The sequence below is a fragment of the Phycodurus eques genome, chromosome 13 (assembly GCF_024500275.1).
Source record: "Phycodurus eques isolate BA_2022a chromosome 13, UOR_Pequ_1.1, whole genome shotgun sequence".
In the NCBI taxonomy this organism is placed as follows: Eukaryota; Metazoa; Chordata; class Actinopteri; order Syngnathiformes; family Syngnathidae; genus Phycodurus; species Phycodurus eques.
The window spans coordinates 7,916,957-7,931,328 of record NC_084537.1 but is presented as its reverse complement, the minus strand read 5'-3'; the positions used below and the strand labels follow the sequence as shown (position 1 = coordinate 7,931,328).

General features: G+C 39.1%; 1 protein-coding gene across 1 annotated transcript in view; it reads right to left on the bottom strand.

Annotated features, from left to right (window-relative positions):
- LOC133411366 (integrin beta-1-like) overlaps positions 1-12,846 on the bottom strand; it is a 46,701-nt gene extending 33,855 nt beyond the window's left edge. The window contains exon 1 of the mRNA XM_061693675.1: positions 12,471-12,846. The gene's annotated coding sequence lies outside the window, so the exon portion shown is untranslated. The remainder of the gene's footprint in view (positions 1-12,470) is intronic.
- Positions 12,847-14,372: the final 1,526 nt, after the last annotated feature.

Below are 14,372 nucleotides of genomic sequence, written 5' to 3'. Positions count from 1 at the left end.
GTTATTTTGGCCATAATCGCGCAGCCCTACTAAGCAGTATAAAAATCTCCTTGCCACACATGTGTAGCTAGCCATAACATCACATGTGTTTCTGTGGCTAAACCGTTAGGCACACTTAGCCAGTCCTTGTCACTGGGAACTAAGACGATTAGCTTTAACGATGTGAGCCCATTTAAAACTACATAGTCACCAATCAGGAGTAGGGATGAACGATTTTGGAAAATACGCTTAATTTTGATTTTTTTTGTTTTGTTTGTTTGATTTAAACCAATATTGCAATTGGGATTTAGCTTGCGATTTCTCAGGAGAAAGTTCGTTATCTTCAGCATTTTTCATTAAACACAAGAAATACATTATTCTACAGTATGAGCAACACAACATTGGATACAGCCAACAAATAACTCTTTCCTGTAGGTCAGGCCTAAATGTTATGATGAATTGATATGATGAACAAATCTGTATTTGATTACTTACTTACAACTTTGAATTGGGAAAAGAAAACCCTTCCATCACAGTAGAATACTAACTTATTGATTTAACTTCACTTAACTTAATGATGCTCGTCAGTAGCAGTAGCACTGCTGTCAGTGTAAGTCAAGTATAGAGATGAAGTGGAGTGTGACATAAGTGACACTTTCATCACTAAGATGTGCATATAAAAGCTGTTGAAATAGTAAACTATGTTATATGTTGATTAATGTTCTTGTCAATTACAGTAAAAGTATTGAGATGATTCACTTGTTATTTTATAATCCTCAAGCAGGATCTTCAGGACTATGTAGAATTTTCTCCTATTCAAACTTTTTAGTGATGATGTATGCATGATGTATGCCTTGGGCCCTCAAATGTCGAGCTAGTTACGCCCTGATTCGAGACAGCGCCTTAGTGATGGGGACGACAGTTCTTTTGAGTGTACTGAATCAAAGATTCATTCAAAAGATTCATTTACAGAATCGTTCAGTTATTTTTCACCAAATCATTCAAGTGCTTCCTCATTCAGTTAATGATCCATCCTGAGGTTCACGTTCACTCAACACTTTCACCGAAGGACTATGCGTTGTTGTTGTCACGTAACCTATGAAATGCGGGAGATTTAAAAAAAAATAAAAAAAATAATAAAAAAATATACACTAAATTACCACCTACTTATCTCTTTCTCAGCAAGCTCTCGAACACCCAGGACCGGTTGTGACTCGAGAACATGCGTGCAGTGAGCTCAGCTACCGAACATCCTTCCACGTCCCCTGACGTCCAGCTAGGCTCTCGCCGGCCGGCGTGACTTCTCTGCATTCCACCACAGTGGACAGCGTCACTGACACAAGCCCCCGCCGACCGGGCTTCCTGCTCACTCACCTTACTGTCACTGTCATCTGATTAGTGGAAAGCGTCTTTGAGTGTCTTGAGAAGCTCTATATAAGTTTAATGTATTATTATTATTATTAAATAAAATGTTTTAATAATCACATTAGAGCAACAGTGGGATTGATATGTATGCGTACGTACATACAGTTATTAATTTAAATTTCTTTTAAATATGTTTTCATGTTTTCATGTGCTTGACTGACTCAACATTAGCCGTTAGCTTGAACAAACAGCTGCTCGTAAAAGCTATCCCCGCGAGGACGTCACGGCTTCCGGTTAAAATCACTCATGAGTACGTTCACTGCATAGTACTCCGTTCCTTGCGCAAACGAATCACTCATCGTACTAGGACATCACTCCTTAGCAGATCACAAACAAAGAAGTTCAACAAACGAATTCTAACGGATCGGGAACGATGAGTTTAACGAACATATCACTCTTCAGTCCCTCAGTACACCTGTTCACTGAACGAATCACTTCAATTCTTCAGTACACCAGTTCTCTGAACGAATCACTGAGTTCACTTAAGTCCCTCCCCGCCTGCACGGCGCTGCCTGATGCTGGCTGCTCATTGGTCATTCGCCGAAGTGAGTGACAACGCCGGCGAATCTCAAATCACATGGCAGTACGTTTAATGAAGTCCCGCCCCGCCTGCACGCTGGCTGCTCATTGGTCATTTGCCAAAGATTCAGAAGTGACAGAATGCTTCAGCAGTTCCATTGTAAATATCAGACAAATATAATCCAAGTGAACTTAAAATTGTGTTTTTAAATTGTGATTTCATTAATCAAGGAAAAAAACTATTCAGTTACCTGGCCCTGTGTGAAAAAGTAATTATCCCCCTGTTAACTAATCACAATTTGTAATTAATTTTCACTCATCACACCCAAGCCTGATTACCTCCAGACCTGTTCAATCAAGAAATCACTTAAACAGAATCTGTCCCGACAAAATCAAGTTTGACAAAAGATCTTAAAAAACTGCAACAAAATTCCAGAACAGTCGAGAAATATAGTAATTGACATCTATCAGTCTGAAAAGGGTTACAAAAGCCATTTCTAAAGCTTTAGGGTTCCATCGAACCATAGGGAGAGCCATTATCCTCACATGGAGAAAACATGAAACAGTGGTGAACCTTCCCAGGAGTGGTCAGCCTACAAAGATTACCCCTAGAGAACAGCAATGACTCAACCAGGAGGCCACAAAGGAAGTCAGGACAACTTCTAAAGAACTGCAAGCCACCCTTGCCTCAGTTAAGATTAGTGTTCATGACACAACAATAAGGAAGACACTGGGAAAAAATGGCATCCATGGCAGAGTTCCAAGGCAAAAACCACTGCTGACCAAAAAGAACATAAAAGCTTGTCTTTGGCAAAAAAAATTAAACATATAAATCTGAATGATTCCCACGACTTTTGGGGAAATCTATGGACTACCGAGATGAAAGTTGGGCTTTTAGGAAGGCGTGTGTCTCGTTACATCTGTCGTAAATGTAGCACAGCATTTCAGAAAAATAACATCATACCAGCAGTCGAACATGGTGGTGGTAGTGTGATGGTCTTGGGCTGCTTTGCTCCTTCGGCACCTGGACAACTTGCTGTGATTGATGGACAGACAACCCAAGTCTACTATTTCTTTTAGTAGGTTTGGTGCTTATTTTGTCATAGAGCACGATACTCTGTGGGTCATGAAAGATCAGTCAAAACGCAAGATCATAAAAAAAAATAAACTTAACTCATTCAGGTTGACGCGATGATATAAAAAAATATAGATTGGATTAAATCTTGAAAGTACACTTTAGGATTGTTTAATTTGTTTTTCAAAGTACAAACGTAGCTTTGTTACACCTACAAATACTTGTTATGCTCGCTGGGACCAGAAAAAAAAAAAAATAATAATAATAATAAATTTTAAAAAACACCATAGACGACAGTTCATTGAGGGGGAAAAAGGCAAATCACTCAGAAATTTGAAGAAACTGAGGACTAGTGCTTCAGTAAAAAATATGAGTGAACAATACAAAAACAGGCCTTTTGTAATTTTTTAATTTTTTGTTTAGAAAACATTTAGTAGTAGTGGGATTGATGATTGAGAAAGAACAATAAAAGGTAAAGCATTTTTTGCAGTTAATAAATACAACTTAAACTTGTACTAATTGCCAAACATGAAGGTGTTCTCACTTCAAGGTTGGACAAGAACATAACAAACGGACCAATACAAAAGTAAAAAATTGTTGAAATGTTCAGTTCTCTTTGCATGTGGTCCATCCCTGAGAAAAGCTTAGAGGACAAGCTAATATTTAGCATCGATGTAAACAAGACTTTGTATGGTTATACTGAAGGAGGAGTAGATGATGACACACAATGTCATCATATAATTCTTTACATACACGTCATGTTTTTAGATATGGACATGTTAGCATCATGTCACTGAAGTACTTAAGTATTGGGCTTAAGCATTTATAAGCTTTACAAGATGTTTTTGTTCAAGACTGAAAAGTCAATCCTCCACCAAGTGTAGCGTACCATGTATCTGGATTCCACCTGCAGCGTGAAACCGCAATGTAGAGAGCACCAGGACCACACCGTGTGATCTGGGCATTCCTCTGCTAACAACCATCTCCATGCACCTCAGTGGTGAAGTCGGCTGAGGAAACGCACTGGCCAATCGAAGAGAAAGAACGAGCTTCAGCTATTTATGAGACTTGTTGATTTTCAACAATGTTTCCGCGCTAGATGAACTACTGCACTACACTTCAGTGCTTAAATTTTATTCAGGAATTTGGTGAGGATTTTATCATTACCTGAAACACAGAATAACTTTTTGTGTTTAGTTTTTTTTTCTTTTTTTATGACACATAAATGACGAGTTCTAGTAATGTAGCCAACAATTGTTTTTGTTTTTAATCTGACAATTCTAGTCAAGGCGGCACGGTGGACGACTGGTTAGAGCGTCAGCCTCACAGTTCTGAGGACCCGGGTTCAATCCCCGTCTCTGCCTGTGTGGAGTTTGCATGTTCTCCCCGTGCCTGCATGGGTTTTCTACGGGCACTCCGATTTCCTCCCACATCCCAAAAGCATGCATTAATTGGCGACTCTAAATTACCAGTAGGCACGACTGTGAGTGCAAATGGTTGTTTGTTTCTATGTGCCCTGCGATTGGCTGGCAACCAGTTCAGGGCGTACCCCGCCTCCTGCCCGATGACAGCTGGGATAGGCTCCAGCACGCCCGCGACCCTAGTGAGGAGAAGCGGCTCTGAAAATGGATGGATGGAATTCTAGTCAAACAAATCATATGTGCTTTTTCTTGAACAGCGAATAAACTAATGTACACAAACCTTTAAACAGAACTGAAATGGTAGTTTGTCACGACAGCACTATAGCTTGAAAAAAAATGCATTTCCAACAAGTGGAACAGTTCAGTTTGGATCATTTCATGTTGATGCATTACTATAAAAATGGTGCACTGCACCGGGGGGTTCTAGCAGACAGAGCGAATAATTGAGCTTTGATGTTTTTACGATACCTTGTCTTTGTTGGCCACTTCCTCTTTGGATTGTTGAGTAACTAGCTCCGCTTTGATAACATCTGAGACTCACCTACATGACTCACATTTGTACTTTTATCTCACTTTCATTAAAAACAGTTAAAGTGAACAGTAATGTGGTTGTGTTTAATAAACAAGCACAAAAATGTCAACTTAATGTTGTTAAGATTTAAAGCACATCTGTTGAAGTTTAGACAATGCTCAACAACGCAACTTTGTAACAATTTATTTGTTTAAGGGTGGCACATTTTAATATTAAACACTTAACAAGAAACTACTGCAACAATGTGACTATTTTAGCACCCTGCTTCCTGTTATGCTTTGCTGATGTATAGCTTCCTCCTCTGCTTTAAAAAAAAAAAAATATATATATATACAGATGAACATTTTGATCACTCCTAAGGGGGCTGAGTGTTAGTTTTGGGGGTCATGTGATGGTCTCATAACCATTTGCCAACCCATCCCCCTTCTTGCTTTGCCAGCTGGTCAGACGGACAGCGCACCCCCACCTGCTGCTCCAGCTAGACCACTTTCAGTCCATTAAGACCCCCCGCTTCTCTACTACTAAGACCCCCCCCCGAACCAAACGAACACTCACTGCTTGACTCCACAATCAGAATCACACCCAGGACCAGCCACAATTCCTCATTCCAAACTACAAGCAGGAGCATCTTTAGTTGTGTCAGGACAGGTTGCAGACAACTCATGACTATCAGAATGTTTACACAGTGTGAAGAGAGAAAAAAACATCTAATTATTTGATGGAAAAACATGTTTAAAGCTTCATGTAAAAACCTTGACATAATACACGATCAAATTGGTCACAGTGGAGTTAGCACGTGGCTATAAACCCCATTATTACCACATAAACAGACGAAAGTACCGAAAATTGGTACTGTTACTACCAGTATTCATTCCCCAGTACCGGGAGTTGGTACCGTACTGGTTCAAATGTGGAAGGTACCCATCCCTAGTTGTAAGTGTTCACATGGCAACAACAATGACGACAGTTTCAAAAACATCCATTTTGAGTTGTGTCTTCAAAGGTTTGCATTTCTGCTCTCCAAAACACAATCCTCCAGTAAACTAGTCACCAAAAAAAAAAATTTTTGCTCTTAAAATTTCTATTAACAACTTCTGAAAGCTTGTACTGTTTCTGTTAAACTAAACTTCTGCCGGTGGTGTTAGACTTTACACCGATCTTATCGGCCTGATCGGTATCGGCCGATAATTAGCATTTTATGCTGATCGGCTTTAATTTCATAATTCGCCGATCCGATCAATGCCGCAAAAGACATTTACTCCACGTCGCCATCGTGTACGGTATATTTGAATCCAAAAGCGAGTTTTTCTTAGCCTTGTCGCGTGTCTTTTGACGTCGTACTGTTAATATCTGACCGCCAATAAAGTTATTCCTAAAAAAAAAAAAAATAATAATTAAAAAATAAAATTAAAATTAAAAAAAGAACATTGGCAGTGTGGGACAGACAACACGTCTGAGACAGACAACACGTAATGCGTAGATCAGACTACAAGACAAATTTGGCCTTTCACGATTGCACTATGTCAGACTACTGCAATAAAATCTTGTATTCCGATACCACCGCATACAGTTTTTTACCATCACTGGACTTTATCTTGTCAACTCAAACGCGACCGGGTACACTCGTGACCACGGCCAAGACAACAACAATCGATCGCGTCGTGTGTATAAGAACTAAATGGGGGGAAATGTGTGTTGGTGATCACTGGTGCTCGGGAGAGGACTTTAATTCAAGGCTTGCTTGAGGTATGGTCACGTACTTTTAATACGATACGGCTCACAAGCAGGCAACAAAACGTTATGTAGCCTAGCAAGTTAGTGCTAGCACTAACGGCTGTACAGGCGTTTTGTCGAATCATGCTCTCAAGTTCCGGTGTGTGTGGAGTAATGTAATTTCAATAAAGTAATTTAATTACCGTATGTTATCACCCATTATTTCTGTCATGTTGTAATGTTGGTTTGACCTGACTGGTTAGAATATATGACCTGACTAGAGCAGTGATTTCCAACCTTTATGGAGCCAAGGCACATATTTTACAACTGAAAATTCTCACGGCACACCAACAAACAAAAATGTCACACATTAATTACTGTATGTACTTCCTGCCATCTAATAGAAGTGCATTTATTTGTTCTGTCTGTCACTATGCCTCACTGGCATAAATAGATGAACAAAGATATATTTATTGTACAAAGATATATTTATTGTAAATAATTTTTTGAGCAAGTAAATGAGCAAGTTATTTAAATAGACACATTGTTCCATCTTGTGATCGGATCGGTTATCTTTTTTTTTTAACTCGCTGATCGGTGATTGGCCCCAAAAATCCTGATTGTGTAACGTCTAGTGGTAATGCACCTTTCAAACTGCGAAAAAGATGGGTGTTGTTTCAGACTGTTTCTGGACTCGGAAAGCTAATGCGGAAATCAAACAAAAAAGGGTACCAAGTGTACAGTTAACCTCCAACCGAAAGTCAAACCTAACGTTCAACGTGTACGTTCAGGTTGTTGCTGTTCCGCTATTGGTGGTAATACACATTTCAAGCTGTTGCTAATCAAAGAAGAGGAAAACATGCTCATGCTACAAATAATGCTAACCATAAAGTAGCAAAGATGTTTAAGCTAGGATTTGTGTCATGATCTGTGTGAAAAAACAAAGGAATAAAAACCTTAAACAAGATTTTAGTATGTTCGGAATCGAGAGTTGGAAAAATTTCAGTAATCCTGTTAGAAATTCATCTGGATGTGATACGACTGGTCGGGAGCAGGTGATCCCTTGTGAAGACTAATGACAACCCACAAGACTTGAAATGGGACCACTCAAAACAGAGTCGGACGAATTGAAATCAGGTGAAAATTTGGTGAAATTTACACATTGAACGAATGGTTAGCATGTCAGCCTCATTCCAACATCATACAATACATGTTAGCTTTAATGATGATTAAATTGCCCGTAGGTATGAGTGTGAAAGAATGCCTACATGATTGCATATGTTAGGTCGCCACAAAATTGGAAAAACGTGCGATATGGGTGTTGAATATTTTGATACTTAACTATGCTCAAAGAAATATTTTTATGATGTAATGAAATAAATACCGGCGGCATGGTGAACGTCTGGTTAGAGCGTCTGCCTCACAGTTCTGAGGTCCAGGGTTCAATCCCCAGCCCCGCCTGCGTGGAGTTTGCAAGTTCTCCTCGTGGCTGTGTGGGTTTTCTCCGGGCACTACGGTTTCCTCCCACATCCCAAAAACATGCAAGGTAGGTTAAGTGACAACTTTAAATTGCCCGTAGGTGTGAATGTGAGTGCAAATGGTTGTTTGTTTATATGTGCCCTGCGATTGGCTGACAACCAGTTCAGGGTGTACCCCGCCTCCTGCCCGATGATAGTTGGGATAGGCTCCAGCACGCCCACGACCCTAGTGAGGAGAAGCGGCTCAGAAAATGGATGGATGGATGAAATAAATACCTTTTTTTTCACGTGGCAAAATAAGCAGGCTATATGTATTCTCCCATATTTCAGACGTGTTATACATTTTGGGCAAAAGTTGTTTGTTGTTTTCGGACTCGTTGATTTCCTTCTCGCCCATGTCTGCCATTCTTCCTATGCCTGCTGCTTCTGAGATTCTTAGTACTGTAAGCCTATGGGTCCATTCTAGCCAATATGAGACCAGTATCTAGGGGGGGTGACATCACATCTGATTGATCAAACTTGGATAAACGTCAAACTCACCCAACAAAGCAAACAATGGCGGATGCGTATAAATTTATTCCACGTCTTTGCAATACAATATATTGCACGTGCCATTATCGCGATACTGATATTTTTGCCATAAATTGCGCAGCCCGACTACGTGCCCTGCGATTGGCTGGCGAACAGTGTAGGATGTACCCATCTCTTGCCTAAAGTCACCTGCGAGAGGCTCTACCTCACCTGTGACACTAATGCGGATAAGTGCTAAAGAAAATGGATGTGTGGCACATTTATGGACTATTTAAAGAGGTTTCACAGTTCCGGTATTAATTGGCAAGATGATAACTTGAAGTCAGTAAGCGCAGGACGCACACTGTCAACATCATGTTCCAATTGGCCGAACAACGTGGGACAGACCAATTCTATCGTGTTGTGAAATTTATTTTTATTTTTACTATGTTTCAAGTTTGTCGATATACACTTAACAATTTTGGATGTATTTTATCAAACAATTGATTAACTAATTACAAATAAAGTATAACTAAATTAATTATTACTTAATTAAAATAAATAATTGCACATATTTCAATCAATCATCTTTTCTTTTCGGCTTGTCCCGTGAGGGGTTGCCACAACATGTCATCCTTTGATTTATGATTTATTGTAAATAATAAAATGTTGAAAATATTAGTAAAAGTTGGTTCAATTTTCTTTGTATTTTATTAAATAATTTGTTATCTAATTCATAAACAGAGGTTTAAATTAGAATTGGTTATTGAACTATTCCACATAATTTTTAAAATTTACTTTGGAACATTTATTTTTTCCTCTTAAAAATCAAACATGGACCTTGATCACAACAGTTTGCCCACCACTGGTTAAAAATGTTAAAATGTGACATGACCAATAAAGGTGTCATGATGGCGACAAATTAATTCCCTTTACATATTTTGAAAACTTGACCAACTTCTGCTACACTGTGGAGGTTTCACTGCATTGTTACACGAGTTCTCAAGAAGAAAAAGTCATCATCCATGACTCAAAGATGACAACTAGGCGGAGGAGTGTGTGTGTGTGTGGGGGGGGGTCTTAGTTTTTGTAACACAGAATCCGGGGACTTTTCTACACCGTCTCTGGAAAAAATGTCTAAGGCATAGCTCAGGAAGTGACTCACTGTCCTCATGTCTCCAATTAGCAGGACAAATGAGGAACAGGACATTTGTTGTGTACGTCGAAATATTTTATTTTCGATTTGTTGCTAGACTACATGAACAATTCGACATGAAAAAAAACAGCCTCAGGATACAATTCCTTCAGGGGAAGTCAGCCAGGCAGGTCCGACAAGTCCCGACTTGTCAGAGAAGAAGAGGACATCTGCAGTACCATCTGGCCATGATTTTCTGGTTAACCAGCAGAGTGCAAGCCAAGACCTCCATGTGGACCACTGAATGTTGGACTTGATGCACACAATAAATTAGAACCACACTGGAGTCTCCAGGGATACTTCCAAAGCATGCTGTGTTGCAAGCATGTCAGATAAAAGGAAGTAAAAAATACTTTTTTTTTTTTTTAAAGTTGTATTGGCAAACTATAGAGACTGGCAAGACAAAATGGAGGTAGCCAGTTTAACTTAAAAAAATAAAAATACTTCTTCAAATCAGCCTAATCTTGAAATCTGTATTTAAACATATCACAAACGGAAACATTCATTCATTTTCCAGACCGCTTATCCTCACTAGGGTCGTGGGCGTGCTGGAGCCTATCCCAGCTACTGTATCTTCGAGCGATAGGCGGATACACCCTGAACTGGTCACCACCCAATCGCAGGGCACACACATAAACAAACAACCATTCGCACTCACATTCACACCTCCGGGCTATTTAGAGTCTTCAATTATCCTACCATGCATGTTTTCGGGATGTGGGAGGAAAGCGGAGTACCCGGAGAAAACCCGCGCAGGCCACAGGGAGAACATGCAAACTCCACACAGGCGAGGCCGGAATTGAACCCCGGTCCTCAGAAATATGTGGCAGATGTGCTAACCAGTCGTCTACCATACCGCCACAAAGGAAAACTAAATTATTCAAAATCCTTCAAACTAATCACAAATGTACACTTGAAATGTGAGAATAAGACATTCACTAAAGTCCTGTAGATGGCAGTAATGTGCCTTTTGTTGTTTCAGATATTTGTGGTCTGGGAATGCAAAAAATCTGCCACGAGGGGAGAGTCAAAACTTAAGATGTTTTTTTTCCCCTAAAGTGTACATTTCTTATGTTTTCAGGGTGGTTCAGTTCACATTGGCATCAAAACTTCGTCATACAAGTCGAAATCCATCCATCCATCCATTTTCTGAGCCACTTCTCCTCACTAGTGTCGCGGGCGTGCTGGAGCCTATCCCAGCTATCATCGGCGGTGTACAGCCTGAACTGGTTGCCAGCCAATCACAGACAAGTTGAAATTTGATCCAAATTTTTGTTAATATGTCTCCAAAGTTGGCATTTCAGGTCTGTAGAATCAGAATGCTAATGCTAACAATAAGTAGGCTTTACACGATCAGGATTTTTGCGACCGATCACCGATCAGCAAGTTTAAAAAACGATAACCGATCCGATCACAAGATGGAGCAATGTGTCTATTTAAATGGCTTGCTCATTTACTGTATATACTTGTGTACCTAATTGCTCTTTTTTTTTTTTTTTTTTTACAATAAATAATGTATATTTGTTCATCTATTTATGCCAGTGAGGCATAGTGACAGACAGAACAAATGAATGGTCTTCTAATAGATGCCAGGAAGTACATACTAGGCTTTACACAATCAGGATTTTTGGGGCCGATCACAGAGTTTAAAAAACCGATAACCGATCCGATCACAAGATGGAGCAATGTGTCCATTTAAATGACCTCTTCATTTACTGTATATGCCTGTGTACGTAATTGCTCAAAAAATATATTTACAATAAATAATGTATCTTTGTTAATCTATTTATGCCAGTGACGCATAGTGACAGACAGAACAAATGAATGGTCTTCTATTAGATGGCAGGAAGTACATACAGTAATTAATGTATCCGTTTTACGTGTACTTTAACTTTATGTGACCAGCCTAAAAAGAAGTCTAGATGTTATGAAAGTTAAACTACGCACTTTCAGTAAAATGTCCGTGAAGAGCAATTTCTTCTTCTTATATTGGGCTGTGATTGGGACTCACCATCGCTCCCCGAGGTCCAAAGAGGTATTCCCAAACCGGGACAGACCAGCTCAACACCAACATTACAAATATTATATTTATTGAGTTGAGAATGCATTTATAATACCAGGAAATACTGTATACGTGTACCTTTTACACACTCTTTAATGCAAGATTCGCATTAAACCACATGAGCCACTTTACGACGGTATAAAATGATCAAAAAAGCGATATAAAGAGCAAATTATAATGGAATGATAAGTTAGTGAATTATAGTAAGGTTTCAGAGGTAGGAAACCTGTTTTTTTTTATTTTGTATTTTTTTTTTTAAAGTAATAAATCACATTCGGTGAACAAATAAGTGCTGTTTGCTTGGCTCAGTGGCCGACTTTTTGTTCAAACTTTCACACATTCTTTTGAGGAATAGATTAGGCAACACAAAAAACACATCACTTTACAAAAAAATGCATCCGTGCGGTAATAAAAGTACCTTTTCTTTCAATGTTAATCCACGGGCAAAAGTAACCGCCCGAAGACACACATTCTTTCTTTTGTCGTCGAACAGTTGAAACACGGCCAACTTTTAAAGGCGAACAAAAGGTGTAAAACGCACTTATTAAAAGCGAAACTTACCTTGTAGTTAGTTCCAGTAGAGTCACAAATTCAATAACGTATTATTCCAACAGAAAGCAATATTGTATCCCACAAAAGCACAATGAAAGAGTAAGTAGCTGTGCGACAGCTAGCTGGGAGAAAAAAAAAAAAAAAAAAAAAAACGTCACCAGGGTTCGCTTGGTTTTTTTACTCAGGCAACTTTTCCACAGCTTTGGGGGACTTTTTGTCTTGTTTTCCCACTAATATTTAGTCCTCGTTAAGTTACGAAAGTCAAGCGGAGAGGAGGCTTCATCGGTTGGTCGGAGACGGCAGGTCCTTTTCCTGGGAACAACTCGGCTGTTTTTTCATGAGATGCCCCACTCACCGCTCTGACTGAACTGAACAAACAACCCTTTTTCTTCTTCGGGGGCAGATACTATTGGCACACCCCACCCACCCGGCTACAACGACGGCACTTAGCGGCCGAAGCAACAAGCACACCTGAGGGACCAAGGGCCTATTGACCAGCCCACTACTTCCACACGTCAGAGCGGCCGCCATATTGGTGCAGCTTGATTATATATAATATCTACTTTTAAACTTAGTCAGTTTCTCTTACTAGGTGTTGACAAAAACAAAATAATTACAGATAAAGACAGTTTTCCTTTCTATGATCTTGGGTTTATTTCAATATTAAGTTTGTATTCATATCAAATATTTCCCCCTCTGAAATAATTTGTTTGCAGCAAACAACTGTAATGCATGAGTAAATCTTGGTCAACTAAGACCTCCATCAACCTCCAATCAAGTAATATCACATCGCTTTCTTTTTGTGTCCCACAATCTTAATTTAAAATTTCTCCAGACGGAACAGCTGAAGATGACGATGCATTCAATGTCCCTAAAGTGATCAAGTGGTTGACTGGACAGGAACACCAGCATCTTCTAAAGGCAGACCGACAAACTTTGAAGATAAGTGTCTACTTTGACCATGAATATAACAATAAAGTAACAATACATTGTGTTTGTTTATATATTTAATTGCAAAATTTTTAAAAAAGTTATGCAACGCATAAAAGGTCCTTCAGTACAAGTTTATTTTTTTGATTAAGCTGGACACAATATGACAACCCAGGCCGGATGGCTGGCGACCAGTTCAACATGATTTGTAAAGAATTTGTTCGTGGCGATGAAAATGTGACATTGTGATTTCCTACACTTGCAGAGATTTAAACAAGTGTTGATTCCTAATATCGCTGTTAAGAAATACTGGGAGAAATCATTATTATGAGCAATGTCTTCAATTTTAATGAATATATATAATTTTGAATAATAACATATATAATTAAAGGTAATTTGAGCAAAATTTGTTCTTTCCGAAGTGTGTATCAAACTTGGCATGAATCAGTATCAAGAAGTAGCTCTTGGTTTCAAAAAGGTTGGTGAGCCCTGGTCAAACGTGTCTGTTGCTGCCGTACTAAAGGATTGCGGGTCATAAATTTCCTTTCGTAAAGGCTGCTAAGGAGTAGAGCCACATTACATGGGGGAAAAAGTCACATGGTTAAAGAAATAGGGGAAGGTGGCCTAAAAGCAACAGATTTGGACCGCCTAATGGCACTTTGAAAGTCACAAAAATCTGACTTCATGGAATTATTAACAATTTGTGTCCTTGACGATGAATATAATGCAGTATCAACAAATCAATTTATCGACACCCAAATCAGTTATCGACACCCCAAAAAATATTTCCTGACAGACAAAACAAAAATGCCATTCAGAATACATTTGATGAGATTAAAGTGAATAAACTAAGAACCATGTATTGCAAACTTACAATATCTCCTAAATTAAAGGAAACTCACTTTAAAATCATGAATAATATTTCTCCATCTAAACAACTACTAAGATCACGATTCAATATTGAAGATAATGACTGCTCAT